The 17,302-nt window shown below is 39.3% G+C and overlaps 1 protein-coding gene across 3 annotated transcripts in view; it reads right to left on the reverse strand.

Moving 5' to 3' along the window:
* The window catches only part of osbpl2b (oxysterol binding protein-like 2b), a 74,345-nt gene extending 57,622 nt beyond the window's left edge, over nucleotides 1-16,723 (reverse strand). Inside the window, exons 1-2 of one of the 3 annotated variants that reach the window (XM_072242392.1) lie at nucleotides 16,654-16,723; nucleotides 16,242-16,394 (exon numbers count right to left, since the gene is read on the reverse strand). The gene's annotated coding sequence lies outside the window, so the exon portion shown is untranslated. Of the gene's footprint in view, nucleotides 1-16,156; nucleotides 16,178-16,241; nucleotides 16,395-16,653 lie in introns of those variants that run through there. The other 2 variants (XM_072242399.1, XM_072242407.1) reach the window with 2 other exon arrangements.
* Between the last annotated feature and the right edge of the window lie 579 nt (nucleotides 16,724-17,302).

Here is a 17,302-nt window from a genome sequence, read left to right on the forward strand (position 1 = left end):
TAAAGAACAAACTATTTGGGAAAATAGCCAGGATTCCCTTTGCTTATTTCAGACACTATGCTGCTTCACTGGAGGAGGAGACTGTAGCAAAACATCTTCTTTCTTTCTTTCTTTTTAAATCTTTTTATTGAATAAGTATACAAAGGGTAAACCATAAAGGTACTAATACACTGTTAAAAATTACAGGAGATATTAATACAGAAGAAAAAATTGATACAAACAGTGCAATTTAAACATAAAATAATATGGTAAAATAATAGTATACTGATTTTTATATATATATATCAACAGAGAAAAGGAAAAAAAAACCCAAAAAAAAAGACCCCAAAAAAAAAACCCACCGTGCAACTAAACTAAAAGCAAAGCAAAGCAATGGGCTAACTTGGAAACAGGTAGAGTTAAAGAACTTAAAATCACGTCCTCAAACCTGACCTCCATTAAAAACAGTTTTAAAAAAAGGCAAGAAGGGAATATAAATATGGAACAAAAGAGGAAAAAAAATTACATTAAATGAAAATATTGAATAAAAGATCTCTAGGTCTGTTGAAATTTAAGTGAGGAATCATAAAGATTACTTCTAATTTTCTCCAAATTTAAGCATAATATCGTCTGGGAAAACCAAAAAAAGGTAGTTGGAGCATTAGGCTCTTTCCAATGTTGTAAGATACATCTTTTCGCCATTAAAGTAAGAAATGCAATCATTCTACAGGCTGAAGGGGAAAGATTACTGGAAATTTTAGGTAATCCAAAGATAGCAGTAATAGGATGAGGAGAAATATCTATATTCAATACCTTTGAGATAATATTAAAAATGTCTCTCCAAAAAATTTCCAGAGTAGGACAAGACCAAAACATATGAGTTAAAGAGGCTATCTGCCTTGGACGTCTATCACAAAAAGGATTAATATGAGAATAGAAACGAGCTAATTTATCTTTGGACATATGTGCTCTATGAACAACTTTAAATTGAATTAGGGAATGTTTAACACAGATAGAGGAAGTGTTGACTAATTGTAAAATCTGCCCCCAGTCATCCACGGAAATAATAGAACCCAATTCTTGTTCCCAATCTGACCTAATCTTATCAAATGGAGCTTTCCTAAGTTTCATAATAATATTATAAATAATAGCCGTTACACCTTTCTGACATGGATTAAGGTTAATTATAGTATATAAATATATGTAGGAGGTAGTGTCGGAAAGGAAGAGAGTATAGTACTTAGGAAATTTCTAACTTGGAGATATCTAAAAAAAAATGTATTCTTGGTAAATTATATTTATTAGATAATTGTTCAAAAGACATAAGGGAACCATCTAAAAATAAATCCAAAAACCGTGAAATACCCTTAGTCTTCCAAACTTGAAACGCATGATCTGTGAAAGAGGGAGGAAAAAATGTTACCTAAAATAGGGATCGCTAGCCCAAATTGGTTGAGAAACATCTTCTAACCAGAGTCAGTCACATGCACTTGTGTGGCTGTTGGACACTACACCATGCTTAGAGTGAACAGTTTTAAAATAGCATCAGTTGCTTGCGCTTGTGTTCAAAATGCAGTGATTTCTGTCACTGACAGTTGTTTAAAAAAAAAGTAAGCAACAAGACAATTCAGAACTGGTTTGTTCACTCCAGTTTCAAGCATTCAGGTATAGAGATACCAGAAACATAAGGAAGTGAAAATGAAATGATTTCCACTACTTCGACAAGTTAAGAACTATGAAGAATTTTAAACTATCAACAATCATCTTGAACATTACCAGGAAAATGAAGATTTGGAAGATGCAATCATCGAGAGCATTGAATAAAGCCAGTACAGTATCTACACTAGGAGTCGAAGCTGATTTTGTGCATTTACAGTCAATCAAGAGCGTGGCAGCGTACAGGTACACTGGATGAATTCCTCCATCGATAACAATTAGGAATTGATACACAATTTTATAGTCATCATCATCATCAGGTGCCGTGCCCAGTTTAAGCTTTGACTGCCATGGCCCATACACTCCTGTTTCGGGTCAAGTGGATCAATTCATTGGTATTCATTTCCAGTTCTCTGGCTGCTGTCTGCATCATCATTTGTCTTTGTCTTCCTCTTGCTTTCTTCCCTTCAATCTTTCCCATAATTACCGTGCATTCTAACTGCTCTTTCCTAATCATATGTCCAATGAAGTTACGTTGCCTTTTCATGATCTCATACATTATTTCTCTTTTTGTGTTTGCTCTGTTCATGACATCCTCATTAGATATTCGTTTTGTCCATGATATTCTTTGCATCCTCCCCAAAAACCACATCTCTGCTGCTACAATTCGTTTCCTCATGTTACTAGATATTGTCCAACATTCTGAGCCATATAACATAACTGGATAAACATAACATTTCAGTACTGAGGCGGGTTGTCATGCCTGGTTTAGTATTGGTCAGTCTGCTCTTCATTCTCGTAAAGGTGTCTTTTGCCATCTCTATCCTTCTTTTGATGTCCAAGTCGCACCTGCCATCTGATGTCACCCAGCTTCCTAAGTAGCAAAAGTTCTGTACTTGTTTTATGTCTTCCCCATTTATTCTCAGCCTGCATATAGGATTCTATTTCTTTTTGGATTTCACCATACATTGTCTTTTTGCAATTTTTCTGTCTTTTTTATAGTACTGTAGAAATATTAGAACACAGAACATAGAATAGTACAGCACAGTACAGGCTTTTCGGCCCACAATGTTGTGCCGACCCTCAAACCCTGCCTCCCATATAAGCCCCCACCTTAGATTCCTCCATATACCTGTCTACTAGTCTCTTAAACTTCACTAGTGTATCTGCCTCCACCACTGACTCAGGCAGTGCATTCCACGCACCAACCACTCTCTGAGTAAAAGACCTTCCTCTAATATCCCCCTTGAACTTCCCACCCCTTAACTTAAAGCCATGTCCTCTTGTATTGAGCAGTGGTGCCCTGGGGAAGAGGCGCTGGCTATCCACTCTATCTATTCCTCTTATTATCTTGTACACCTCTATCATGTCTCCTCTCATCCTCCTTCTCTCCAAAGAGTAAAGCCCTAGCTCCTTTAATCTCTGATCATAATCCATACTTTCTAAACCAGGCAGCATCCTGGTAAATCTCCTCTGTACCCTTTCCAATGCTTCCACATCCTTCCTATAGTGAGGTGACCAGAACTGGACACAATACTCCAAGTGTGGCCTAACCAGAGTTTTATAGAGCTGCATCATTACATCGCGACTCTTAAACTCTATCCCTCGACTTATGAAAGCTAACACCCCATAAGCTTTCTTAACTACCCTATCCACCTGTGAGTCAACTTTCAGGGATCTGTGGACATGTACCCCCAGATCCCTCTGCTCCTCCACACTACCAAGTATCCTGCCATTTACTTTGTACTCTGCCTTGGAGTTTGTCCTTCCAAAGTGTACCACCTCACACTTCTCCGGGTTGAACTCCATCTGCCACTTCTCAGCCCACTTCTGCATCCTATCAATGTCTCTCTGCAATCTTTGACAATCCTCTACGCTATCTACACCACCACCAACCTTTGTGTCGTCTGCAAACTTGCCAACCCACCCTTCTATCCTCACATCCAGGTCATTAATAAAAATCACGAAAAGTAGAGGTCCCAGAACAGATCCTTGTGGGACACCACTAGTCACAATCCTCCAATCTGAATGTACTCCCTCCACCACCACCCTCTGCCTTCTGCAGGCAAGCCAATTCTGAATCCACCTGGCCAAACTTCCCTGGATCCCATGCCTTCTAACTTTCTGAATAAGCCTACCGTGTGGAACCTTGTCAAATGCCTTACTAAAATCCATATAGATCATATCCAATGCACTACCCTCATCTATATGCCTGGTCACCTCCTCAAAGAACTCTATCAGGCTTGTTAGACATGATCTGCCCTTCACAAAGCCATGCTGACTGTCCCTGATCAGACCATGATTCTCTAAATGCCTATAGATCCTATCTCTAAGAATCTTTTCCAACAGCTTTCCCACCACAGACGTAAGGCTCGCTGGTCTATAATTACCCGGACTATCCCTACTACCTTTTTTGAACAAGGGAACAACATTTGCCTCCCTCTAATCCTCCGGTACCATTCCCGTGGACAACGAGGACATAAAGATCCTAGCCAGAGGCTCAGCAATCTCTTCTCTCGCCTCGTGGAGCAGCCTGGGGAATATTCCATCAGGCCCCAGGGACTTATCTGTCCTAATGTATTTTAACAACTCCAACACCTCCTCTCCCTTAATATCAGCATGCTCCAGAACATCAACCTCACTCATATTGTCCTCACCATCATCAAATTCCCTCTCATTGATAGTGATAGTGTTCTAATTTGTTCTGTATTTTATTTACATCCAGAGTTTGTTACTCCGTTAAACAGTAGTCTGTCTTCTTTTATAATACCTTTTTAACTATTTCCATGAAACCTCAGCTAATTGGGGAGCTGCTTAACTGAGCCCAAATGTACTGGTCCCAATGTCCCAACTGGTCCCAATTAACCAGAATCCACTGTATTTTATAAGTTTGTTTTTAAAAATATCATACATTGAGCACTGATATAAATTGTATAAGAACTATGATCCATTAGGGAGAAGAATCATTCAGACTTCAGAATCATCTCAATCTCAGGACAAGTTTGCAGAAGACTTTGAGGGCAGTATTCCAGCCCAACCATCTTTAGCTGCTACATCAAGTCAGAAGAGCGAATGTTTATCAAAGTCTGAACACATTCAATTCTATCAGCAACTCATGCCTGCAATGAGACTCAAATAATATTCATGTAGGGCCAGTATGTGCCATGGGATATTCCTACCAAACGATCTACTGGCTGAAGTCACATAAACCAGACACTTAACGAGAAAAGTTAAATGTAATAGCAATAACAAGGCCTGGTTATTGTCCAGAAAGTGTTTCACCATGACTCCTTAAAGGCTTTCCATCTACAAAAGTCAGATGACAATCTCCACTTCCTTGGATAAGTGCAGCCCCTATAAAGTTTAAGTAATAAGCTATCATTCATAACAGAGCAGCCAACTTGATCCACACCAGACACACATCCTAAATATTTAGTCTCTCCAATAAGACTAATGTAATGCATAGCCTGTGAAAAATGCATTGATAAAACTTTGTTGACTACAAGTGTTTCAAAACCAAAGGCATATGGTAGTTCTCCACAAATTGCGCTCTCTACAGACTTAGATTTACATCAGTCCTTTTATTGTAACTAGATTTAAATAGTGGAACTTCCCACCTACCAGAATCATGGGCAAACAGGCTGTAGCAATTAAAGGCTGACTTTTAGTTCCTTCAGTCTGTGTGGGACAATGTTATAATGCAGCAGGAGACCACAGATACATCAGATGTACTCAAAGTGATCACACAATCCACCGTTTATTTCTCTTATACGGAAGAGAGCTCATAGTGAACATTAAATGCAAGACACTACATTAGAAATAATATATTAGAAGAAAGTTACCTTGCCCAAGCAATTAAGCTAATCAACACCACCACCCATTAACCCAACCCTCCACAACCCCTACCATCACTACTTTAGCATTTTCTGTCAGTCACCTTATGTACAGACACTCCCATATCTAGAATCCTTTATATACATTCAATTAATGTATATAAACTATTTTGCATGCTTATATTTGTAGTTTTTGTGCTACATTTCATTTGGAATAAAAATTATTTTGTTCTCCTTTATCCTATGTACTGGAAATTATATTTAACATACTTGAATCTTGAAGATGATGACAACCAGTTCATGTAGAAAAACTATTCGTCCACAAATATGAGAAAGAAAGAAGTGAAAGGACAGATTTTGCATCTCCTGCAGTCAAAGGGAAAATGGCATGAGGGGAGTGATTGGTAAAGATGCAAGAACTAACCATGGAGCCTCAAAAGGTAAGGGAAAGATGTGACTGCTGTGGATTCTTAATGGAGCTGTCAGAAATTGCAAAGAATCCATTATATTTTTTATGTTCACATATAACAGAAAACTGCCCATACAAAATGTCATTGCTTAAATGATCTCACCCTACTGAAGCATGCAACTCCACCAATGGTGAATGTTTTAACAGGCATTACAAATTTGCATGATTAGCTTTCACCATAAGGAGATACAGACATTTATAGATGGAAGTGAAGTCATGGACAGAAATGTACAACTTCAAAACAGGGCCTGTTATTCATCTATACAGCATGACCCAAATAAATAGCAATCAGCTAATCTTGCTTCACCTGAAGATTATATTTGTTTTATATTGAGTTACTGCACAGTAACAGGCCCTTCCAGTCCAACGAGCCCACGCTGTACAATTAAACCTATGTGACCAATTCACCCACTAACCCATACATCTTTGGAATGTGAGGATGAAACTGGAGCACCCGGAGGAAACCCATAAGGTCACCAGAAGAACATATAAACTCCTTACAGCCAGAAGCAGGAATTGAACCCAAGTTGTTGGTGCTATATTAGTGGTATGCTAACCACTACACTACTGTTACTTGGGATTTTAGAAGGCCTTTGACAAGGTGCCACACATGAGACTGCCTAACAAGTTAAGAATCCATGGTATTTTACAGGAAAGATATTAGCATGGATAGAGCAGAACCTGATTGGCAGAAGGCAAAGAGTAGAAATAAGCGGAGCCTTTTCTGGGTGGCTGCTGGTGATTGGTGGTGTTCCACAGGGGTGTGTGTTGGGACAGATTCTTTTTGCCTTTATGTCCATGACTTGGATGACCGAATTCATGGCTTTGAGGCAAAGTTTGTGGACAGCACGAAGATAGGTAGAGGAGCAGGTACTTTTGAAGGAATAGAAAAGCTGCAGAAAGACAGATTAGGAGAACATGCAAAGTCGTCGCAGATGGAATACAGTGTCAGGAAGTGGATGGTTATGCACTTTGGTAAAAGAAATGAAAGGGTAGACTATCTTCTAAATGGGGAGAAAATTTTAAAAATCTGTCGAATCCGTTACCACAGGCAGGTGTGAAAGCCAAGTCTTTACATATGTTTAAGGCAGTGGTCGATCGATGCTTGACTGGGCAGGACATAAAGGGACACAGGGAGAAGACAGAAGATTGAGTTAAGAGGGAAAATGAATCATCCATGATGAAATGGCAGAACAGACTCAATGGCCAATGGTCTAATTCTGTTCCTGTATCTTATGGTCTACCAGGCCACTTTCTCACTTCTCATGTATAATGGCAAGTGAGATCAATTACTGACCCATCAGATAGATATCTGAATTAAAGTTATGTTTGTGCGTGTAAGCAGTCATCTACCTACATTTTTAATCGAATTATGTAAGCAAACCAGTCAAGTGGTCAAACCACTAAAGAGAGACAACCACTCGTGCCAATGGTGGGATGATGGAAGCTTGGATTACATATGTAATACCAAATCGACTCTCCCACCATAGGAAGCATCCTCTCCACAATACAATGCTAATTGTTATCCAGATGGAAGGCCTCATCCTGAAACCTTGATGCTGCTTGACCTGCTGATGTGGTCCAGCATTTTGTGTGGTGCTCCTGACTCCAGTATCTCAGTCTCATGTCTCCAATGCTAGTTGATATCAGTTTATTACAATGTGTGCAATTTAGTGTCTCATGTACAGTACGTTTGAAAAATATCTTAACATTTGTACAAATTTTTCTGAAGTGGTTAAGTGAGACCAGAATCTCGTAACTCACCCTAATAGAAATCAATATAACATTGAGATATTATAAACAAATGTAAAAGACAAAATTCAAATGTTGTGAAACAAGAAAATGAAATGAAAATATAGAAACTTAGACGCATTCATTGTTTGATAGAGGCATAGTAGAGTATAATCTCCATGCAAAGACAGTGATGTTCATTGGGCTCACGGCCACATTTTCATTAAATGAGTAATAGTTGATGCGCTTTCAATGTGAAGCTAGAAACAACAACTCCCACTTCCTCCAGCTCTACATTCTGATATGTATATTTTGAAAGACGTACTATGTTGATAGAAACTAGCATTTCTAAAAGAATCTTGCATAAATAGAAAGCAAGGTGTTGCAGGGATAAGTATTGCATATCAATTTATTTTATTTCAAGAGCAGAAAATTTACTGAAAATTCACTTCCATTTTGAAGATCTTTTAAAGTATCCATAAGTATAATCCAAAATCCTTACTAAAGGCATTTAATTGGAGGTGTTATATTTAATGCTTTGTTTCAAGTTTAATCAAAAAAGAACATCCCCCAGTATATATCTCGCACTCGCTCTCTCAAAAAAAAAATGATTTCCAGGACATTGTATATAATTTGCAGGCATCAGGGAGCCACTATTAATATGCAGGAGACTCCCTGAACTTCTGGGAGAGGTGGGATGTCTGCTATTGCATTAAAATTTGCTCTGGTCTAATGTGCCTCCTTGGGCTCAGGTGTTCAAGTGTGTTTGCACATTTTCAGTTCCAGATTGAATAACCTTCATGCTTCCGGTCTAGTACATTGACTCATCAATGAACTGGGCAGGTTTATTTTTCTATGCAGTTTAGCTGCAAACAAACCATTAAGAAACAGGTACATAAATCTCACTACAGTAATTTTTCACAACTGATTATACTCACAAATTCAAAACTGAAGATGGCAGAAATTTAAAATAAACTGAATACTCTGGAAATATTCAGCAAGTTAAGCAACACTTTTGAGAAAGAAACAACATTAACATTGCAGTCAATGACATCTCACTTCAAATGGAAAACAAAATCAGAGATGTAAAGCAAATAGAAGCTAGCATATGACAAGTAAAGATCCGTGGCAGGGTAGAAGGCTGATTAAGTATCAAGTAAGGAACTTGTTTAGAAGAGGCAAAGTGAGAATATTAGAATCTTTAACTGAATTTATTGCAAGTCCAAAAGTCTGCAACATAACCAGTGGTAACAAGAGGTGCTGTAGAAGTTTGCACTAAACTTAATTGAAATAATGAGATAGTGACAGTAATCTATTCCCAGCTGGTCAAATGCAGCAGAGACAACACCGATAGCAGCAAATACAATGCACTATTGTGCAACGAATTTTACCCAGAAGTATTCAGAAGAACACAGGCAAACTGGCAGTTGTAGCATCACCAACATATATAAGAAATCTCTCCAATAAAGAAGTTTATTAAATGCAGAGGCTACAAAATAAAGATGAGGATATGGCAACTTTTATTATGACTTTGGAGTGAAGGGGAATAAATAAGAAATGTATAGGGAATAAGTTAGTGGGGGGGATAATTGGTTAAAATTTTGAAAGGAAGGCTAAATAGAAAATATTACAATCAGAATGAACATTGTAGATATGGAGCAGCCAGAGAAACATGGCCATTCCTAAAAATGTTTGATGTTACTGGTGTAATAGCTGTGGGATACAGAGCTACTTCCTTTTCTGTAGTCCCGTGGAGTTAAGAACAAGAGGCAGATAAAAGTGCCAGAACCCTTTTAATGTGGGGAGGCCATTGTACTATATTAAGGGTTCCAAAACTGAGGTCCACAGACCCCTTACTTAATGGTATTGGTCCACGGCATAAAATGGTTGGGAACCCCTCTACTACATGAAACACATAGACCTGCAGAGCAAGATCTTAGTTTCCATTGCATGAAGGTGCATGAAATTGCAAGTAGCATGTGCTGAACAAACTTAATATACTGATACATATGCATGCACAAATACACATAAACAGATAGTGGATTATCTCAGTGATGAAGATGCAGAAGCCCAAGAGGAAAAGTGCTGGAAATGGACCATATAAAATTTGGAAAAGTAAATGATGCCTTCTAGTTTAAGGCCAGACTAGTAATACTAGTAATGTACTGGAAAATCAATTGAAGGAGGAGGGGTACCTGATTAGAGGTCTGCCAACATATAAAATTAAAACCAAGCACAAGGAGGTACTTCTTCTTGATTCATGACCCAACAATCATCCAGAATCCATCCCAGCCTACAGCCACTAGATCCAGTCTACAGGGCCCACTTTCACACCTTGTAACAGTGCCTTATATAAATGTCCTGAGTATTAATTATGCATAAAGAGCTAAACTGACCCAAACAAATAAGAATGGCAAGAGCCTTGACAGTGCTGATTTGCAGAGAGATCTGGGGATTCTCTGAAACTGACTACACAGGTTGATAGATGGTAAATATTATGTTTTGTAACTCCAAAGTATTAAACTAATTAAAATATTGTCACAGGAGTTCAAAATGTAGATCTAACTTCTCATTTTTTACTTCATTTTTACATATAACCTGTAATGAATTATTTGAAAACACTTTTCAATATTACTGAAATATTAAATACATAAGAGTAAAGAAAGCATTTGGCATGCTTGCCTTCTTTAGTTGAGAAATTGTGTTTATGAGTCAGTAAGTTTTGTTGCAGCTTTATAAAACTCTAGTTAGGCTGCATCTGGAGTACTGCATTCAACTCTGGTCACATTACAGGAAGGATATCAAGGTTTTCAAGACAATGCACAAGAGCTTTACCAGGATGATGCCTGGATTAGAAGGCATGTGCTATAAGGAGAGGCTGGACAAACTTGGGGTGTTTTCTCTGGATCGGCAGAGGCTGAAAGGAGATCTGATAGAGGTTTATAACATTAGGAGAGGCATAGATAGAGTAGATAGCAAGTATCTTTTTCCCCAGGATTGAAATGTGCAATACCAAAGTGCATGCATTTAAGGTGGCAGGGATAAGTTCAAAATACACAGTGGGATGCCTGGATGTGCAGACAAATACAACAGAGGTATTCAATAAGCTCTTAGATAGGTACGTGAATATGCAGAAAAAGGAAGTATATGGACGTTGAGACCGTAAGACATAGGTGCAGAATTAGGACATTCAGCCCATCGAGTCTGCTCCGCCACTACTTCATGCCTGATCAATTTCCCTCTCAACCCCATTCTCCTGCCTTCCCCCCATAACTTTCACGCCCTGACTAATCAAGACTTATCAATCTCCGTCTTAATTACACCCAATGACCTGGCCTCCAAAGCTGTTTATGCAACATATTCCATAGATTCACCGCCTTCTGACCAAAGAAATTCCTCTTCAGCTCTGTTCTAAATGGACATCCCTATTCTGAGGCCGTGCACTCTGGTCCTAGACTCCCCCCACCACAGGAAACATCCTCTCCAAAACCACTCTATCTAAGCCTTCCAACATTCGATAGGTTTCAGTGAGATTCCCCCCCCCCATTCTTCTAAACTCTAGTGAATAAAGGCCTAGAGCCAGCAATCGCTCCACATACGATAAGCTTTTCATTCCCAGAATCATTCTTATGAACCTCCTCCGAGCCCTCTCCAATGTCAGCACATTCTTCCTTACATAATGGGGGCAAAACTGCTCACAATACTTCACGCCTCACCAGTGCCTTATAAAGCCTCAGCATTATATCATTGCTTTAATATTCAAGTCCCCTCAAAATGACTGCTAACTTTACATTTGACTTCCTCACTACCGACTCAACCTGCAAATTAATTTTCAGGGAATCCTGCATGAGGACTCTCAAATCCTTTTGCACCTCGGATTACTGAATTTTCTCCCCATTTAGAAAATAGTCTCTACTTTTATTCCTTCTACCAAAGCACATGACCGTAAACCTCCCGACACTATATTCCATTTGCCGCTTCTCTGCCCATTCTCCTAATTTGTCCAATTCCTTCTGCAACCTTCCTGCTTCCTCAACACTACCTGCGCCTCCACTTATCTTTGTTTCACCTGCAAACTTGCCCACAAAGCCATCAATTCTGTCATCCAAATCAATGACATACAACACAAAAAGAAGTGGTCCCCATACCAACCACTGCAGGCCATTCCAAAATCAGGCTAACTAACTGTCCTTCAAAAATCAAGGTCCACAAGACAACTCGAGAAAAAGTGGATCACTTGCCATATCTCAGGAACCAATGCTCAGCAAAAGCAGATGTCTATCGCCTGCCACAAGCCAGCAAGGCCTCTTGTCAACTGAGTAAAGGTGTATGTAAGGACCAAAGCGTTAAGCACGAATTCCTGCAGTACAAAGCATTAGAGATCCCCATCCTCTGGTATCCTCTAGACACCTCAAAGCATGGAGAAATGCCATCAATGCTATCTCCACAAAGCCCTTTAAAACCTTTGGCACAGAAACATCACCAAATCAAGGCTTTGATCACATTCATAAAGGCAAGCCATATGCCTGACACCAGAGTCCTGGAGAAAGCAATCTTGCTGAGCTCCATCACAGTAGGAAATTTCTAGGAAGCTACAGACTATATGCAGGGATAGCTCACTCAGCATCCTCAAGCCTGCTCTGCCATTTCATATGATTGTGGCTAATCAGATTATAACCTAAACTCCACAATCCCATCTACTTACAATAAGCTTTCATCCCTTGCTTATCAAAAGTGTATACCTCAGCCTTGAAAATATTTAAGTTTCATTTCCATAACCCTGTTCAGAAGGGATTTCCAAAGACTCAACCTAAAAATGTCTCAAATTTAAATGGCTAACTAATTCAAAACACTTCCAAAGGAAACATCCTCTCCCCATCCATTCTGGTATGACTTCTCAGATTCAGTGATCTTCCAAATTCCAGCTGTCCAAAGCACAGTCTGTTCCACCTTCCTCATAAGACAAATTGTCTCTAGGTATTACTTAGTTCAGGTATTAGTCTCCAAACTACTTCCAATGCATTTACATCCTTTCTTAAATAAGACCAACATTGTACACAGCACTCCAAAAGTCATCTCATCAAAGATCCATATAAGAGAAACATAAACTCATTATTGTATTTGGTTCCCACAGCAATAAACTTTTTTAAGCTTCCTAATTATCTGCATTCTATTCATTTGCAATGAAACGCCAGATTGCAACGTACCACCATGTTTCCTTTTATTGCTCCTGGAAAAAGACATTTTCAAACTTCCCTCAGATTATATGTCATTTGCCACATCTTTGTTCACCCATTTAATCTACCTGCATTCCCTTCCTACAAAACTTTCAATCATCAGCAAGTTCAGCAACTATACCCTTGCTGCCTTCATCTGAATCATTATTACAAATTGAAATGAGTTGAAACCAGCTAATGTCTCCTTGAAAATATAAACCCTCACCAATTCATGTGAACCTTGGTTCATAACTACTCAAAATTAACATCCACCAAGCCACTGACCACCTTGAGTTCCCATGACAAGAACCATGCAAACAGTGGAAGGAACAGCAAAGCAACCTAGCAATTCAATCACTAATCCTATCAAATACAACTTAGCCCAAATGTAGCAGAGTCTGTGGATTCCTTCAACCACCTTAGAACTACAGTAGAAGCAAGCTACCATCAACCTCTCCTCAATCCCGTTCTGATATGCCACTCTCAGGCTGGAGGAGCAACTCCTCATATTTTGTCTAGGTAACTTCCAAGGTAATGGAAGGAACATCGATTTCTCCAACCTCCAGTAATTTTTTTTCCCTCTCCCCCCTTCAATTTCTCACTCTGGCCTCTTACCTCTTCTCCTCATCTGCCTATTACCTCCCCCAATGCCCCTCCTTCTTTCTTTTCTCCCACAGTCAACTCTCCTCTCCTATCAGATTCCTTCTTCAGCAGCCCTTTACCTTTTCCACTAAAACCTCCCAGTTTCTTACTTCACCCCCACCCCACCCACCTGGCTTCACCTATCACCTTCTAGCTTGTTCTCCTTCCCCCTCCCCCCACCACCTTATTCTGCTATCTTGCTACCTTTCCTGCTGAGTTCCTCGAGCATTCTATACATGTTGCTCTGATTCCCAGCGCCTTCAGATTCTCTTGTGTTTATCAACCTTGAGGTTTCGCCCAATAAGATGATTCTGTTATCATCTGAAGCCATCCTACCTACCAAACAGAATTAATTCTCAACTTTCAGCATTAAATTTTAACTCCCACTGATTGGTCCATTTCACCAAATTGTTTACATTGGTTGAAACTTGTGAAAGATACTTCTGAGTTATGTTATCTGCAAAATATTAATAAGTGTTTTGATTTACTTTTATAGAGTCTACATTTACATGCCCACTTTTCTCTACCAACCCTACAATAATCATTCATTTCTCCCTACCTACATCACCTTTCAATCATTTCTCCACCCTGCATTCATACTTGCACCCACTCAAAGTGTAAGCAATTTACAGCACCCAATTAACTTTCCATCCAGCACACCTCTGACATATGGGATAATAAAGTCCACGCAACACTGAGAGAATGGGTAACTCCACGTGGACAGCGCTCATGGTCAGTATCAGAAATGGGCCTCAAGATCTGTAAAGCAACAGAACTAAGCAGTGTGCCATTGTTACTTGGTCAAAGATTATACATATTTGGCTAAAAAAGAACCAAAAATATATATAGAAACAGGAATAAGGTAGTAGCCCAACAAATCTGTTGTAATTCAACAGAAACACAACTGAACTTTTATACAACTCCATTCTCCCATCTCATCCCAAAATCCCTTCTTCAATTACTGACCATCAATATCCCTCTGTTATACAAAATGTCTAATTCATCATAATCCTCAGTGAATAAAAATTACCCTTTTCACAGCCATAAAGACTGACTTGCTTATCCAGATGCAGAATAAGCTGACAACATCTATAATATTCACCTCTTAATTCTTTCAAACTAAAAAAGATAGGCCCATTCTCACTCTAGGAACTAATGCAATGACCTTTCTTAGCAGCCTTTTATTTACAGTATTTCCTTCCTTACAATCATCAACCAAAGCAATTTTCCACGTGTTGTCTTTTCAAAGTTTTAAAAGTTCAACATGTTTTCTTTCTTTTAACACAAGCCCTTTCATAAAAAGGCTAACATGCCATTTGCTATTCCAATTGCCTACTAGAATCCTGTGTGATTCTTGTACAAGATGTTCAAGTCCAAACTCCGTTATATTACTGAGAGTAATAATATAATCCTTATCTTTAGATTTACAAGTATAATAATATAATAATATAATCCTTATCTTTAGATTTACAAGTATATACTGGTTATTTGTTCATATTTTCCATTAAATGAATCTATCAGACATTGTTTTTTTAAAGTTAAACCAAAGTGAATATTTAAGTCAAACGCCTAACCCCTTCACAAAATAGCAACACTTTGGATTAGGTGGTAAACTTAGACAGGTGCAATGAATTAATGCTCGCAGGATATTTAATTATATGCTCCACACAGCTCTGAATCTATTAAGATGTCTGAAAAACTCATTGTTTGGTTTATAGCAAGGTTTATTTGAACTTGGACACCAAAACGTACTAATTACAAACCTTTTCTTTCCAATCCGTTACTTAAGTATTCCAAGCCAAGTAACATTTTTGACAGAAGCCACTATGTTACAGGTATATCAATCTACTGGTAGTATCTTTTACGGGCCTAGCTGACAAAGAAATAAACCTTACTTAAGTTTGTAACATAGGATATTCATCGCCTAAAAGTTACAGAATAAAGTTAGGGACTCTTTAAAGAATGATCTTAACTGTAAAATTCCAGGCTGATGGTACTGCTCCCGACTGTCAATGCTTACGAGTTTAAGTTACACGACTGAAAAGGTGCAGTGTAAAGAAGGAGGTGAAAGAAAATGGAAACCCATTAACTGGTATAATGTGTGCAGACTTGAGAGAGATTTGATTTCAGGTAACACCGCAAAGACCATCAAGACTTATTAACCAGAAAAGGGAACAGTGTGGGGAGACAGAGATGATGTCGCGTTAGCTGAAGGAAGTTCTTTGATATGGTATGCTGATAATTTACGCTTATAAATAGGTACTTCGACAGACTATACGTTACCAAGCACTGTGTAACCGAACACGAATAAACACACATCGAATGCCATGTTTCTCGACACATAACATATCCAAATTGACAACAGCCAATAGTTCATCACGGGATGAAAGAAACCTTAAAAAGTGAACTGCTCTGCATAATTCCGCATTGAGCGTCTGACATTCAACTGGCGAAGGCCCATCGCAGAGTTACTCAAGGACAAATACTGATGTCCTCCTCTATGGAAAAGCACGGACAAACACACACACACATACTGTACATCCAACTAGGCTCTACAGCAATGTGAACCACGGATGTTAATTTTCCCAAATAAACATCACTTACAGCGTTCACTAGTTTTGTTTAGTTACCTGATTGCTTTAGTTCTTAAGAAACCACCTGACATCGTTCAAAACGGATTTCAATATTATTATTTTAAAAAAATACTACCCGCACCTTATTCGCCTCTGATCGGATAATACTCCCAACATCAAGTTGTCAAGGGCTCCAAAGCAGCAGCAAGGCGGAAACGCAACCACCCCGGCTGAATGACAGCGGCGTGGACCTATTGACGGATGCGCTTCGTGCAATGGCGAGGTCTTGTGACGTCTTGAAACCAATAGAAAAGAGAGTGATAGGGAGGCGGGCTTTCAGATCGGGGGGAGGAGGCGGACAGCCCGCTGGGAGAGCTCGAGCTTCGCTAACCGCCGTTTCATGGGTGAAATGGACGCTGTGATTTTTTTTACCCCCTTTCCCCTCCTTTAGAACAGCTTATCGTTAGGGTCTAGGGCAAGCGTCAGGTAATAACAGGTGACTGAACACTGCGTTGTGTGAGAGTGAAACGTTGCGGTGTCACGCCGTTACTCACCTCGGCTCGTCCTCGGGCCCATCCGCCAACCACCGTCTTTCGCCCAAAAACAAACGGCTGGGTGTCAGCAGCACCGAGAAACCACTTCTCGCGAGACTTCAGCTGGTGGTCTCGCTCGCCTCGGCTAGTCTGCGGTCTTCAGTCATGATCTGCAGATCTTTCTGCCAAGTATACTTTCGGGCGAATTACCCACGCTCGATCCTTGAACCTATTTTCAGACATTTCTTAAGCTGTGCAACCAACAACTTGCCAATGTTTTCTAGGCCGCGGCTTTAGGCTAGCTGCAATCAGTAATTCGGAAACCTGTTTGACCTGCCATGCGTGGAAACGAAGTTGTTTAGTCAATTCTTGCAATTAAATATATTTACAGTCCCTGTTTAAAATACGTAGTATAAATTGTATGTATATGTATGCCTTTCAGAACTATATGTACCATGCGAAGGACTTATTAGAGCGTTGCAGCAGCGATCTCAGTGATATTTGCTATCAAATAACCCTAATGCCATCACTTAACTATAATCTTGATCTTTATTATTTAAAAGATAAGTGACAGTGCAGAATGGTTTTAATGATATCTAGATAACCCAAAATGGTGACAAGATTAAGATGTAGCTGCAGAGGAAGTCGTGTGACAGAAGTTCACTGCAAT

Source organism: Mobula birostris, chromosome 2, assembly GCF_030028105.1.
Source record: "Mobula birostris isolate sMobBir1 chromosome 2, sMobBir1.hap1, whole genome shotgun sequence".
Classification (NCBI taxonomy): Eukaryota; Metazoa; Chordata; class Chondrichthyes; order Myliobatiformes; family Myliobatidae; genus Mobula; species Mobula birostris.